Source organism: Triticum aestivum, chromosome 6D (genome assembly GCF_018294505.1).
Source record: "Triticum aestivum cultivar Chinese Spring chromosome 6D, IWGSC CS RefSeq v2.1, whole genome shotgun sequence".
Taxonomy (NCBI): Eukaryota; Viridiplantae; Streptophyta; class Magnoliopsida; order Poales; family Poaceae; genus Triticum; species Triticum aestivum.
Window position 1 is genome coordinate 350,574,649 of NC_057811.1, and position 16,929 is coordinate 350,591,577.

The window sequence follows — 16,929 nt, forward strand, 5'->3', positions numbered from 1 at the left end:
TAGGTCATATTGGTATAAAGCGCATGAAGAAACTCCTTGTGGATGGACTTTTGGAATCACTTGATTATGAATCATTTGATGCTTGCGAACCATGCCTCATGGGCAAGATGACTAAAACTCCATTCTCCGGGACAATGGAGCGAGCCACTGACTTATTGGAAATAATACATACCGATGTATGTGGTCCGGTGAGTGTTGAGGCTCGCGGCGAGTATCGTTATTTTCTGACCTTCACAGATGATTTGAGCAGATACGGGTATATCTACTTGATGAAACACAAGTCTGAAACATTTGAAAAGTTCAAAGAATTTCAGAGTGCAGTGGAGAATCATTGTAACAAGAAAATAAAGTTTCTACAATATGATTGCAGAGGCGAATATTTGAGTTACGAGTTTGGCCTTCATTTAAAACAATGTGGAATAGTTTCACAACTCACGCCACCTGGAACACCACAACGTAATGGTGTGTCCGAACGTCGTAACCATACTTTATTAGATATGGTGCGATCTATGATGTCTCTTACCGATTTACCACTATCATTTTGGGGTTATGCATTAGAGACAACTGCATTCATTTTAAATAGGGCACCGTCTAAATCCATTGAGACGACACCGTATGAACTATGGTTTGGCAAGAAACCTAAGCTGTCGTTTCTTATAGTTTGGGGTTGCGATGCTTATGTGAAAAAGCTTCAGCCTGATAAGCTCGAACCCAAATCGGAGAAGTGCGTCTTCATAGGATACCCAAAACAAACTGTTGGGTACACCTTCTATCACAGATCCGAAGGCAAGATCTTTGTTGCTAAGAACGGATCCTTTCTAGAGAAGGAGTTTCTCTCAAAAGAAGTGAGTGGGAGGAAAGTAGAACTTGATGAGGTAATTGTACCTTCTCTCGAATTGGAAAGTAGCTCATCACATAAAACCGTTCCCATGAGGCCTACACCAACTAGAGAGGAAGCTGATGATAACGATCATAAAACTTCAGATCAAGTTACTACCGAACATCGTAGGTCAACTAGAGCACTTTCCGCACCAGAGTGGTACGGTAATCCTGTTCTGGAAGTCATGTTACTAGACCATGATGAACCTACGAACTATGAAGAAGCAATGATGAGCCTAGATTCCAATAAATGGCTTGAGGCCATGAAATCTGAGATAGGATCCATGTATGAGAACAAAGTATGGATCTTGGTTAACTTGCCGGATGATCGGCGAGCCATAGAGAATAAGTGGATCTTCAAGAAGAAGACTGACGCTGATGGTAATGTTATTGTCTACAAAGCTCGACTTATCGTGAAAGGTTTTCGACAAGTTCAAGGAGTTGACTACGATGACACTTTCTCACCCATACCGATGCCTAAGTCTGTCTTAATCATGTTAGCAATTTCTGCATTTTATGATTATAAATCTAGAAAATGGACGTCAAAACTGCATTCCTTAATGGATTTCTTAAAGAAGAGTTGTATAAGATGCAACCAGAAGGTTTTATAGACCCTGAAGATGCTAACAAAGTGTGCAAGCTCAAGCGATCCACTTATGGACTGGTGCAAGCATCTCGGAGTTGGAATATACGCTTTGATGAGGTGATCAAAACATATGGTTTTATACAGAATTTTGGAGAAGCCTGTATTTACAAGAAAGTGAGTGGGAGCTCTATAACATTTCTAATATTATGTGTGGATGACATATTGTTGATTGGAAATGATATAGAATTTCTCGATAGCATAAAAGGATACTTGAATAAGAGTTTTTCAATGAAAGACCTCGGTGAAGCTGCTCATATATTGGGCATCAAGATCTATAGAGATAGATCAAGAAGCTTAATTGGACTTTCACAAAGCACATACCTTGATAAAGTTTTGAAGAAGTTCAAAATGGATCAGTCAAAGAAAGGGTTCTTGCCTGTGTTACAAGGTGTGAAGTTGAGTCACTCAATGCCCGACCACTGCAGAAGATAGAGAGAAAATGAAAGTCATATCCTACGCCTCAGCCATAGGTTCTATCATGTATGTTATGTTGTGTACCAGACCTGATGTGTGCCTTGCTATAAGTCTGGCAGGAAGGTACCAAAGTAATCCAGGAGTGGATCACTGGACAGCGGTCAAGAACATCCGGAAGTACCTGAAAAGGACTAAGGATATGTTTCTCGTTTATGGAGGTGACAAAGAGCTCATCGTAAATGGTTACGTCGATGCTAGCTTTGACACTGGTCCGGATGACTCTAAGTCACAAACCGGATACGTATTTATATTGAATGGTGGAGTTGTCAGTTGGTGCAGTTCCAAGCAGAGCGTCGTGGCGGGATCTACGTGTGAAGCGGAGTACGTAGCTGCTTCGGAAGCAGCGAATGAAGGAGTCTGGATGAAGGAGTTCATATCCAATCTAGGTGTAATACCTAGTGCATCGGGTCCAACGAAAATCTTTTGTGACAATACTGGAGCAATTGCCTTGGCGAAGGAATCCAGATTTCACAAAAGAACCAAACACATCAAGAGATGCTTCAACTCCATCCGTGATCAAGTCAAGGAGGGAGACATAGAGATTTGCAAAATACATACGGATCTGAATGTGGAAAACCCGTTGACTAAGCCTCTTCCGCGAGGAAAACATGATCAGCACCAAGACTCGATGAGTGTTAGAATCATTACAATGTAATATAGATTATTGACTCTAGTGCAAGTGGGAGACTGAAGGAAATATGCCCTAGAGGCAATAATAAAGTTGTTACTTAATATTTCCTTATATCATGATAAATGTTTACTATTCATGCTATAATTGTATTAACCGGAAACTTGATACATGTGTGGACACATAGACAAAACACAGTGTCCCTAGTAAGCCTCTACTAGACTAGCTCGTTAATCAAAGATGGTTAAAGATTCCTAACCATAGACATGAGTTGTCATTTGATGAAGGGGATCACATCATTAGGAGAATCATGTGATGGACAAAACACATCCGTTAGCTTAGCATGTTGATCGTTCAGTTTTATTGCTATAGCTTTCTTCATGTCATATACATATTCCTTTGACCATGAAATTATGCAACTCCCGGATACCGGAGGAATACCTTGTGTGCTATCAAATGTCACAACGTAACTCGGTGATTATAAAGATGCTCTACAGGTATCTCTGAAGGTGTTTGTTGGGTTGGCATAGATCGAGATTAGGATTTGTCACTCCGAGTATCGGAGAGGTATCTCTGGGCCCTCTCGGTAATACACATCATAATAAGCCTTGCAAGCAATGTGAATAATGAGTTAGTTGAGGGATGATGTATTACAGAACGAGTAAAGAGACTTGCCGGTAAAGAGATTGAACTAGGTATGATGATACCGACGATCGAATCTCGGGCAAGTAACATACCGATGACAAAGGGAACAACGTATGTTGTCATTACGGTACGACCGATAAAGATCTTCATAGAATATGTAGGAACCAATATGAGCATCCAGGTTCCGCTATTGGTTATTGACCGGAGAGGTGTCTCGGTCATGTCTACATAGTTCTCGAACCCGTAGGGTCCGCACGCTTAATGTTCGATGACGATTTTATATGATATGAGTTATGTGATTTGGTGATCGAATGTTGTTCGGAGTCTCGGATGAGATCACGGACATGACGAGGAGTCTCAAAATGGTCGGGAGGTAAATATTCATCTATAGGACGAGGATATTCGGACACCGGAAGTGTTCCGGGGGTACCGGGTACATATCGGGTCACCGGAAGGGGTTCCGGGCAACCCCCCGGCAACTATATGGGCCTAATGGGCCAAGAGGGGAAACGCAGCAGCCAGCATGGGTTGCTGCGCCCCCCATATAGGCCGCACCTAGAGGGGAAGGAAAGAGGGGAAGAGAGAAAGGAAGGGAAGGGATTCGGCCTCCTCCTTCCTTCCCTCCTCCCTCCTCCTTCCTTCCCCCTCCGGAAGTTATGGTAAGGGGGGCGAATAGGACTAGGTTCCCAAGTAGGATTCCTCCTACTTGGGCGCCGCCTTGGCTGCTCCCTCTCCCTCCCACCTATATATATGAGAGCAGGGCACCACTAGAACACACACCAACAATTGTTAGCCGTGTGCGGCACCCCCTTCCACAGTTTACGCCTTCGGTCATATCTTCGTAGTGCTTAGGCGAAGCCCTGCACGGATCACTTCACCATCACCGTCACCACGCCGTCGTGCTGATGGAACTCTCCCTTGATACTTTATTGGATAAATAGTTCGAGGGACGTCATCGAGCTAAACGTGTGCAGAACTCGGAGGTGTCGTATGTTCGGTGCTTGATCGGTCGGAACGAGAAGAAGTTCGACTACATTAACCGCGTTGTCAAACGCTTCCGCTTTCGGTCTACAAGGGTACGTGGACACACTCTCCCCCTCTCGTTGCTATGCATCTCCTAGATAGATCTTGCGTGAGCATAGGAACTTTTTTGAAATTGCATGTTATGTTTCCTAACAGTGAAGGCTGCACGCTTGCAACAAAGTAGAGAGGTTGTACTTTCGTTCTTCGGTTCGAGGGACTGTTCAGGGGCGGTTTGCGGGATCAGTCATCGATGGTTCGATGGACTCCAAGTATGATCTACACCGACATGTTCTTCTTCCGCTGCAACTCGGCGACGGTAACGATCGTGATCACAACCTGTTATGCATCTTTATATTGATCTTGGGTGTGCGTAGGCGCAAATTTTTTTGTTTCTACTACATTTCTCAACAAGTTCGGCATCCTTTAGATGTGGTTATATGTCTAGGTTGTAGGTTGTTGATGTGTGGGTGCGGTGATGTTATACGTCTCCGTCGTATCTATAATTTTTTATTGTTTCATGCCAATATTTTACAACTTTCACATACTTTTAGCAACATTTTATATTATTTTTGGGACTAACATATTGATCCAGTGCCCAGTGTCAATTCCTTTTTGTTGCATGTTTTTTGTTTCGTAGAATATCCATATTAAACAAAGTCCAAACGCGATAAAAATTTACAGAGGTTTATTTTGGAATATATCCTGACGTATGCTTTTATAATCCAAGGGTAAAATACGAACCATTCGATGAAAGGGTGCTTTATTGATCTACACAACTTTACAACGTGATGTATAAGGGTCCAAGTCTCCACATTGTGTCAAGGTCGGAGTGGTACTAGGTAGCTGTGGTGACTACCTCAGAGATGATTGCGGTGGAAACTCTATCTATGGTAGCATGGTCCTAGCGCGACTCCACTTCACAAGTATCTGACTGGGTTACTCTCCTAGTGACACGTCAACTATGTCTCCTTACTTGTAGAAAAAAGCTTCAAAGCTAGCCATGTTAAAAGCCATGAGTATACTGAATGTACTCGTAAGCCAAATCCTCATAAAACCACCCAAGCAACACTTCAAGTTACTCAAGCATGAAATTGCTCCAATACCAACCACCATCAACAACAACTTGACACGAACTTCTACCAAGTTTAACTACTGAAGTAAAACATCACTACAACTATAAAGTTTAACTAGTGAATGACTATCGCAACTACGATAAGCTAAAGTTTGTCCCCAATCTTGATCACTTGCTAAATTAAAGTTTGTCCACTAGTGTGATCTTTCTCCGCTCCTATTACCAACTTTAAGGTAATCACTGCTAGACTAAAGACTTTCCCATAAAGGGGGTCACTTGGTCTAAAGCTATTCCTCTAATACTTCTAGTTTTATCAATAATATGCTTAACTTTGTTATCTTACCGAAGCATCTTTAACACTCCACTCACTAGCTTAAGTTCATACTCCCAAAATATGATCACTACTAAGTTAAAGTCTTTCCACCAAGTGTGATCCATACTGCTCCTAAGTTAACACTTGAAACAATAACAATGCAAAAACAACAAGAAGAACAACATAAACAACAATCGTTACAAGTCACTTCCCCGCGGTCTTCCGATCGTCTTTCACAAAGCCTTGCCATTGGCTTGACCACAAGTCCTAGCATCCACGAATGCACGGGCTGCTTGTACCAGTACCTCAACTTTCCAACTTTCACTCTTGATGATTTTACGTGTTTTGTGTTTGTACCTCCGTGCTTGAGAAAATTGTGGTGTGACTTACCAAGAATTGTGTCCACTCTGAGGAAGCGGCTAGTCGAATAGATTTTTGAACACTCTGCAGAGGTCGTACACTTTACCCACACCATGGACAATCACGTCCAAAAAATCTGGTTCACAACATGGTTCTCCTACCATGTCTCTTATCTCCCCGTAAGAAATTCTAGGAGAGGGGATCTAGGTCCCTGCCACCCCATGGAACAACTCTTCCCCCAAGGGATCTAACAACTCTTCAGTACACCTAACAACCAAAGCGCTCGAGGCTTGGACTTGCAACTCCTTATCAGTGATGTACTACAATATAACCTCCCATGGGTGTCGACACATGTAAGAGGCATAATTGCAAACCTGGATAGGGCTTTTGCCATACACGGAAGATGTGGTAGCACGGTGAGTTTGGTTCGGTGGCACTTTCTGACTTGCCTAGCCTGAAGGAGGTTGTTAATTACAATCCAACCTCCCACGAGTGGCATCTTTCTTTGGATTATGTGCCGTGCTACTTCTTGAGCTTGTGTTGATTTTTCCCTTGAAGAGGAAAGGGTGATGCAGCAAAGTAGAGTAAGTATTTCCCTCAGCTTTTGAGAACCAAGGTATCAATCCAGTAGGAGACAACGCTTAAGTCACCGAAAACCTGCACAAACAAACACCAACTTGTACCCAACGCGAAAAAGGGGTTGTCAATACCTTCACGGTTATTTGCAAAGTGAGATCTGATAGAGATGGATAAACGATAAAGTAATATTTTTGGTTTATGCAACGGAAAGTAAAAGATTGCAAAGGAAGTAAATAGAAAACTGAAACTGTAGATCGGAAACTTATATGATGGAAAATAGACCCGGGGGCCATAGGTTTCACTAGAGGCTTCTCTCAAGATAGAAAAATATTACGGTGGGTGAACAAATTACTGCCGAGCAATTGATAGAAAAGCGCAAAGTTATGACGATATCTAAGGCAATGATCATGAATATAGGCATCACGTCCGTATCAAGTAGACCGACTCCTGCCTGCATCTACTACTATTACTCCACACATCGACCGACTCTTGCCTGCATCTAGAGTATTAAGTTCACATAATAGAGTAACGCATTAAGCGAGATGACATGATGTAGCGGGATAAACTCAAGCAATATGATAAAACCCCATCTTGTTATCCTCGATGGCAACAATAAAATATGTGTCGGTTCCCCTTCTGTCACTAGGATCGAGCACCGCAAGATTGAACCCAAAGCTAAGCACTTCTCCCATTGCAAGAAAAACCAATCTAGTTGGCCAAACTAAATCGATAGTTCAAAGAGACTTGCAAAGATATCAAATCATGCATATAAGAATTCAGAGAAGATTCAAATAATATTCATACATAAGCTGATTATAAATCCACAATTCATCGGGTCTCGGCAAGCACACCACAAAAAAGTATTACATCGAATAGATCTCCAAGAACATCGAGGAGAACATGGTATTGAGAATCAAAGAGAGAGAATAAGCCATCTAGCTACTAGCTATGGACCCGTAGGTCTGTGGTAAACTACTCACGCTTCATCGGAGAGGCAATGATGTTGATGTAGAAGCCCTCCGTGATCGAATCCCCCTCCGGCAGGACGCCGAAAAAGGCCCCTAGATGGGACCTCACGGGTACAGAAGGTTGCGGCGGTAGAAAAGTGTTTTCATGGCTCTCCTGGAAGGTTTTGGGATATTTGAGAATATATAGGCGGAAGAAATAGGTCGGTGGAGACACGAGGGGCTCACAGGGGTGGGGGCGTGCCCTACCCCCCTGGGCACGCCTCCCGACCTTGTGGCCACCTCGTGGCTTCCCTGACATGTACTCCAAGTCCTCTGGATGTCTTCTGGTCCAAGAAAAATCATCGCGAAAGTTTCATTCAGTTTGGACTCTGTTTGATATTCCTTTTCTGTGAAAGTCAAAAACAAGGAAAAACAGGAACTGGCACTGGGCTCTAGGTTAATAGGTTAGTCCCAAAAATAATATAAAATAGCATATTAATGCATATAAAACATCCAAAACAGATAATATAATAGCATGGAACAATAAAAAATTATAGATACGTTGGAGACGTATCAAGCATCCCCAAGCTTAATTCCTGCTCGTCCTCGAGTAGGTAAATGATAAAAACAGAATTTTTGATGTGGAATGCTACCTAACATATTTATCCATGTAATTTTCTTTATTGTGGCATGAATGTTCAGATCCGTATGATTCAAAACAAAAGTTTAATATTGACATAAAAACAATAATACTTCAAGCATACTAACAAGATAATTATCTCTTCTCAAAATAACATGGCCAAAGAAAGCTTATCCCTACAAAATCATATAGTCTGGCTATGCTCCATCTTCATCACACAAAATACACAAATCATGCACAACCCGATGAAAAGCCAAGGAATTGTTTCATACTTTTGACATTCTCAAACCTTTTCAACTTTCACGCAATACATGAGCGTGAGCCATGGACATAGCACTATAGGTGGAATAGACGATGGTTGTGGAGAAGACAAAAAGAGGGAGATAGTCTCACTTCAACTAGGCGTATAAATGGGCTATGGAGATGCCCATCAATAGATATCAATGTGAGTGAGTGATACGTCTCCAACGTATCTATAATTTATGAAGTATTCATGCTATTATATTATCCTTCTAGGATGTTTTATATGCATTTATATGCTATTTTATATGATTTTTGGGACTAACCTATTAACCAAGAGCCCAGTGCCAGTTTCTGTTTTTTTCCTTGTTTTTGAGTATCGCAGAAAAGGAAAACCAAATGGAGTCCAATTGACCTGAAACTTGACGGAGCTTATTTTTGGACCAGGAGAAGGCCATGGAGTAAAAGAGTTGGGCGAGAAGAGTCCCGGGCTGCCCACGAGGGTGGGAGGCGCGCCCACCCCCTGGGCACGCCCCCTACCTCGTGGACAGCCCGGAGACCCCCCTGACTTGTTCTCAACGCCAAAACCTCTTATATATACCCAAACTTCCAGAAAGAAACCTAGATCGGGAGTTCCGCCGCCGCAAGCCTCTGTAGCCACCAAAAACCAATCGGGACCTTGTTCCAGCACCCTGCCGGAGGGGGAATCCCTCACCGATGGCCATCTTCATCACCCCTGCGCTCTCCATGATGAGGAGGGAGTAGTTCACCCTCGGGGCTAAGGGTATGTACCAGTAGCTATGTGTTTGATCTCTCTCTCTCTCTCGTGTTCTTGAGGTGGAACGATCTTGATGTATCGCGAGCTTTGCTATTATAGTTGGATCTTATGATGTTTCTCCCCCTCTACTCACTTGTAATGGATTGAGTTTTGCCTTTGAAGTTATCTTATCGGATTGAGTCTTTAAGGATTTGAGAACACTTGATGTATGTCTTGCATGTTCTTATCTGTGGTGACAATGGGATATTCACATGATCTACTTGATGTATGTTTTGGTGATCAACTTCCGGGTTCTGTAACATTGTGAACTTATGCATAGGGGTTGGCACACGTTTTCGTCTTGAATCTCCGGTAGAAACTTTGCGGCACTCTTTGAAGTTCTTTGTGTTGGTTGAATAGATGAATATGAGATTGTGTGATGCATATCGTATAATCATACCCACAGATACTTGAGGTGACATTGGAGTATCTAGGTGACATTAGGGTTTTGGTTGATTTGTGTCTTACGGTGTTATTCTAGTATGAACTCCACGATAGATCGAACGGAAATAATAGCTTTGTGTTATTTTATTACGGACTCTTGAATAGATCGATCAGAAAGGATAACTTTGAGGTGGTTTCATACCCTACAATAATCTCTTCGTTTGTTCTCTGCTATTAGTGAGTTTGGAGTGACTCTTTGTTGCATGTTGAGGGATAGTTATATGATCCAATTATGTTATTATTGTTGAGAGAACTTGCACTAGTGAAAGTATGAACCCTAGGCCTTGTTTCCTAGCATTGCAATACCGTTTGTGCTCACTTTTATCATTAGTTACCTTGCTGTTTTTATATTTTCAGATTACAAATACTCATATCTATCATCCATATTGCACTTGTATCACCATCTCTTCGCCGAACTAGTGCACCTATACAATTTACCATTGTATTGGGTGTGTTGGGGACACAAGAGACTCTTTGTTATTTGGTTGCAGGGTTGTTTGAGAGAGACCATCTTCATCCTACGCCTCCCACAGATTGATAAACCTTAGGTCAGCCACTTGAGGGAAATTTTCTACTGTCCTACAAACCTCTGCACTTGGAGGCCCAACAACATCTACAAGAAGAAGGTTGTGTAGTAGACATCAAGCTCTTTTCTGGCGCCGTTGCCGGGGAGGTGAGTGCTTGAAGGTATATCTTTAGATCTTGCAATCGAATCTTTTTGTTTCTTTTTTTATCACTAGTTTATTTTATAAAAGAAAACTACAAAAAATGGAATTAAGGGTGCCTCATATGCTTCATCTTTTTAATATCTTTCGTGAAAATGATGGGAAGGAAAATTGTGCTCAACTTCTAGAAGAAGCATTACATAGAATGCTTGGCATAAAATATGTGAATGATGAGCATGATTGCAATGTTGTTAGTATGAATTCTTTGAATACCCATGATGCTAATGATATGCAAAGCCACAAGCTTGGGGATGCTATGTTTGATGAAGATGATATTTTTAGCCCCCCAAGTTTTGATGTGCAAATTTATTATGATGAAAGCATGCCTCCTATCTATGATGATTATTGTGATGACATGTATGCTATAAAGAATAAAGATAACCATGAAACTTGTCATCATGATTTTAATTTTCAATTGGATTATGCCTCACATGATAGTTATTTTGTTGAGTTTGCTCCCACTACTATTCATGAGAAGAAATTTGCTTATGTGGAGAGTAATAAAAATTATATGCTTATGCATCATGAAAAGAGTGCCTTATGTGATAGTTATATTGTTGAATTCATTCATGATGCTACTGAAAATTATTATGAGGGAGGAATATATGCTTGTAGGAATTGCAATAATATCAAGTTTCCTCTCTATGTGTTGAAAATCTTGAAGCTATGCTTGTTTTGTTTTCCTATGCTAGTTGATTATTGTTCCCATAAGTTGTTTGCTCACAAAATCCCTATGCATAGGAAGTGTGTTAGACTTAAATTTGCTAGTCATATTCTTCATGATGCTCCCGCTATGTTTCAACTCTTATCTTTTATGTGAGCATCATTGAAATCATCATGCCTAGCTAAAAAGGCATTAAACCAAAGCGCTTGTTGGGAGACAACCCAATATTTACCCCTACTTTTTTTGTGTGTTCACATGATTAAGCTACTAATCATGTTTTATAGCGTTTGTTTCAATAAAGTGCCAAGTAGAACCTTTGGGAAGACTTGGGTGGAAGTTAATGTGATCTTGCTGTAAAAAATAGAAACTTTTGCGCTCACGAGATTAGCTTCCATATTTTACTGGAGAGTGATTTTAGGTTGATTCTTTTTGAAGATGATTAATAGACAAATTCCTCAGGTCCACCAATTTATTTCAGAATTTTTGGAGTTCCAGAAGTATATGTTTGATACAGATTACTACAGACTGTTCTGTTATTGACAGATTCTGTTTTCTATGTGTTGTTTGCTTATTTTGATGAATCTATGAGCAGTATCGGAGGGTGAACCATAGAGAAGTTGGAATATAGTAGATATTACACCAATATGAATTTATAATGAGTTCACAACAGTACCTAAGTGGTGATTTATTTTCTTATACTAACGGAGCTTACGAGTTTTCTGTTAAGTTTTGTGTTGTGAAGTTTTCAAGTTTTGGGTAAAGACTCGATGGACTATGGAATAAGGATTGGCAAGATCCTAAGCTTGGGGATTCACAAGGCACCCCAAGGTAATATTCAAGGACAACCAAGAGCCTAAGCTTGGGGATGCCCCGGATGGCATCCCCTCTTTCGTCTTCGTTCATCGGTAACTTTACTTGGGGCTATATTTTTATTCACCACATGATACGTGTTTTGCTTGGAGCGTCATTTTATTTTGTTAGTATTTGCTTGCTGTTATTTAGAATAATGTTTTGCATCTCTATTTTCAATAAAAATGTCAAGGATAGCCTTTACCATGCTTATTTTGCAAGTATACATGTTGCTGTTTCAAAACAGAAAGTTTACCGCTGTTGCAAAAATTCCCTAGAAAAGTCAGAATATGATAAAATTTTGGAACTTTTTGCATATTGAGATCTGATAATTTTTCTATATTTTGGTAGAATTTCATAATGTTTGGCTTTACAGACTGTACTGGTTTGGCAGATTGCTGTTACGTTTGCATTGTTTGCATATGTTTGCTTGTTTAATGATTCTATTTGAGGATAGGAGTATTAAATATGCAGAGGCATTTAGTATGCAATGTTGAATAATAATTTTAGTGATTTGTTACAGTACAAAATGATAAGGTTTTTGCATTGGTTTATACTAACTTATCTCACGAGTTCTTGTTGAGTTTGGTGTGGATGAAGCTTTAGCGATTTAGGAAACCGTGATATGAGAGGAATTAAGGAGACACAAAAGCTCAAGCTTGGGGATGCCCAAGGCACCCCAAGATAATATTTCAAGAAGTCTCAAACATCTAAGCTTGGGGGGTCCTCGGTAGGCATCCCACCTTTCTTCTTCAACAATTATCGGTTAGTATCGGTTGAGCCTAAGTTTTTGCTTCTTCACATGATGAGTGCTATCCTTGAAATGTCATTTTATTTTGTTTGCTTGCTGTTTGAATAATATCCCAAGATCTGAAATTCTTAAATGAGAGAGAGTCTTCACATAGCTACATAATTATTTAACTACTCATTGATCTTCACTTATATCTTTTTGGAGTAGTTTGTCATTTACTCGTGTGCTTCACTTATATCCTATGAGTAAATGGTTGAATGATTTGAATATCATAAATCTGAAATTATATATGTTTCATATGCTTATCCCATGGGGAGTAATGACTTCACATATAAGAAGTAGAGGTGGTAAATTTATTGAAGGTTAGCAAACATTGTATTGGTCGCTTGAACAATTCATGAAAGAATATTGAAGGAAGAGAGATTTCACATATAAATATACTATCTTGGACATCTTCTCTGATTGTGAGCCCCATTAATTATTTTCAAACCTAAGAAAATTAGTTGAAGTTGGACAAGGAAGACAACATAATGAGTTATGCTTGGGTATATTTGTATAGAAGTTATATTGTTATGGATCCTCTAACATGTGGTGCTTGCTATTTAGAATCCTTTGCTAGCAAAAATATCTGTACTAAGCGGGAATACTGCTTGTGCATCCAAATTCCTTGAACCAAGTTTCTTCCATGAGTGTCCACCATATCTACCTATATGTGGTATTTACCTGCCGTTCCAAGTAAATTTGCATGTGCCAAACTATAAACCTTCAAATAATAATCTGTTTTGTATGCCCGAATCGCTCATGTAGCGACTAGGGGCTGACAGTATCTTCCATGCTAGGTGGGTTATTCTCACGATGAGTGGACTCCGCTCATCATTCATGAGAAAATGGCTGGTAACTGGGATGCCCAGTCCTATGATCAAAAGATCAAAAACAAATTCGCAAATAATTTAAACAAACTCCCCCAGGATTGTTGAAAGTTGGATGGAACCCGTTGTTTCGCACAAGCCGTGGAGTGTGATTGTTGGTGGAGGGGGAGTAAAATCTTTACCTTCCTGTTTGGGAACCACCTATAATGTATCTAGTATGGAAGATATTGGGAACTCTTGGTTGTTATGTTGACAATGAAAGCATACCTCTCAAAATTATTTTCATCTCTGTTTAGCTTCGAGCTCTGGCACCTCTGCAAATCCCTGCTTCCCTCTGCGAAGCGCCTATCTTTTACTTTTATGCAAGAGTCAGTAGTATTCCTTCTCATTCCAACCTACTCTTCAGTTGGCAAGCATCATGTGGGGGAGAAAGATCTAAGCATATATGGCCACACAAATATATTTAATCATGAATTATTATTGTTGACAATTATCTATATGATAAATAAGTTGGGAGGCGAAACATTAAGCCCCTATCTTTCTCTGTGTTCGATGGATGCTATTTGTTCTAAAAATATGCTTTGAGTGGTAGCAATCATGGAAGGCTATATGATAGTTGAGTATGTGGGATTTGCTAAATCAAAGCTCTTACATAGACCCTTCCTGAAAATAAGATGAATTGCAATTGTTTGATGACTGAGAACTGTTTGTTAGTTTTCAAGAAAGTTTATGATCTATACTTTAACATGTGAATAGCTTGTTACTTGATCATGAGAAGCTTTATGATATGAGCTACTGTTATGACATATAATGATGCTAGAAAAGGTGATTGAAATTATCATTGATCCAACTTGTGCACCTCCTAGCATTCACACTTCATAAATTATTTCTTTATCATTTACCTACTCGAGGATGAGCAGGAATTAAGCTTGGGGATGCTGATACGTCTCCATGTATCTATTATTTATGAAGTATTCATGCTATTATATTGTCCTTCTAGGATGTTTTATATGCATTTATATGCTATTTTATATGATTTTTGGGACTAACCTATTAACCTAAAGCCCAGTGCCAGTTTCTGTTTTTTCCTTGTTTTTGAGTATCGCAGAAAAGGAAAACCAAACGGAGACCAATTGACCTGAAACTTGACGGAGCTTATTTTAGGACCAGAAGAAGGCCATGGAGTAAAAGAGTTGGGCCAGAAGAGTCCCGGGCTGCCCATGAGGGTGGGAGGCGCCCCCACCCCCCTGGGCGCGCCCCCTACCTCGTGGACAGCCCGGAGACCCCCCTGACTTGTTCTCGACGCCAAAACCTCTTATATATACCCAAACTTCTAGAAAGAAACCTAGATCGGGAGTTCCGCCGCCGCAAGCCTCTGTAGCCACCAAAAACCAATCGGGACCCTGTTTCGGCACCCTGCCGGAGGGGGAATCCCTCACCGGTGGCCATCTTCAACCCGGCGTTCTCCATGACGAGGAGGGAGTAGTTCACCCTCGGGGCTGAGGGTATGTACCAGTAGCTATGTGTTTGATCTCTCTCTCTCTCTCTCTCTCTCTCGTGTTCTTGAGGTGGTACGATCTTGATGTATCGCGAGCTTTGCTATTATAGTTGGATCTTATGTTGTTTCTCCCCCTCTACTCTCTTGTAATGGGTTGAGTTTTGCCTTTGAAGTTATCTTATCAGATTGAGTCTTTAAGGATTTGAGAACACTTGATGTATGTCTTGCATGTGCTTATCTGTGGTGACAATGGGATATTCACGTGATCTACTTGATGTATGTTTTGGTGATCAACTTGCGGGTTCCGTAACATTGTGATCTTATGCATAGGGGTTGGCACACGTTTTCGTCTTGACTCTCCGGTAGAAACTTTGGGGCACTCTTTGAAGTTCTTTGTGTTGGTTGAATATATGAATCTGAGATTGTGTGATGCATATCGTATAATCATACCCACGGATACTTGAGGTGACATTGGAGTATCTAGGTGACATTAGGGTTTTGGTTGATGTGTGTCTTAAGGTGTTATTCTAGTATGAACTCTATGATAGATCGAACGGAAAGAATAGCTTCATGTTATTTTACTAGGGACTCTTGAATAGATCGATCAAAAAGGATAACTTTGAGGTGGTTTCGTACCCTACAATAATCTCTTCGTTTGTTCTCCGCTATTAGTGACTTTGGAGTGACTCTTTGTTGCATGTTGAGGGATAGTTATATGATCCAATTACGTTATTATTGTTGAGAGAACTTGCACTAGTGAAAGTATGAACCCTAGGCCTTGTTTCCTAGCATTGCAATACCGTTTGTGCTCACCTTTATCATTAGTTACCTTGCTGTTTTTATATTTTCAGATTACAAATACTCATATCTATCATCCATATTGCACTTGTATCACCATCTCTTCGCCGAACTAGTGCACCTATACAATTTACCATTGTATTGAGTGTGTTGGGGACACAAGGGACTATTTGTTATTTGGTGCAGGGTTGTTTGAGAGAGACCATCTTCATCCTACGCCTCCCACGGATTGATAAACCTTAGGTCATCCACTTGAGGGAAATTTGCTACTGTCCTACAAACCTCTGCACTTGGAGGCCCAACAACGTCTACAAGAAGAAGGTTGTGTAGTAGACATCAGTGAGTAGGGATTGCCATGCAACGGATGCACTAGAGCTATAAGTTTATGAAAGCTCAGAAATAAAAATAAGTGGGTGGGCATCCAACTTGCATGCTCATGAAGACCTAGGGCAATTTGAGGAAGCCCATCGTTGGAATATACAAGCCGAGTTCTATCATGAAGATCATGGTGCTACTTTGAAGCACAAGTATGGAAAAAGGATAGTAACATTGCCCCTTCTCTCTTTTTCTCTCTTTTTTCTTCTTCTTTTTTTTCCTTCTCCTTTTTTTCTTTCTTCTCCTCTTTTTTTTTATTTCCTCACACGGGACAATGCTCTAATAATGAAGATCATCATACCTCTATTTACTTACAACTCAAAAAATTACAACTTGATACTAGAACAAGATATGACTCTATATGAATCGCTCCGGTGGTGTACCGGGATGTGCAATGAATCAAGAGCGACATGTATAAAAAATGATGAACGGTGGCTTTGCCACAAATACGATGTCAACTACATGATCATGCAAAGCAATATGACAATGATGGTGCGTGTCATAATAAACAGAACGGTGGAAAGTTGCATGGCAATATATCTCGGAATGGCTATGGAAATGCCATAATAGGTAGGTATGGTGGTTGTTTTGAGGAAGGTATGTGGTGGGTTTATGGCACCGACGAAAGTTGCGCGGCACAAGAGAGGCTAGCAATTGTGGAAGGGTGAGAGTGCGTATAATCCATGGACTCAA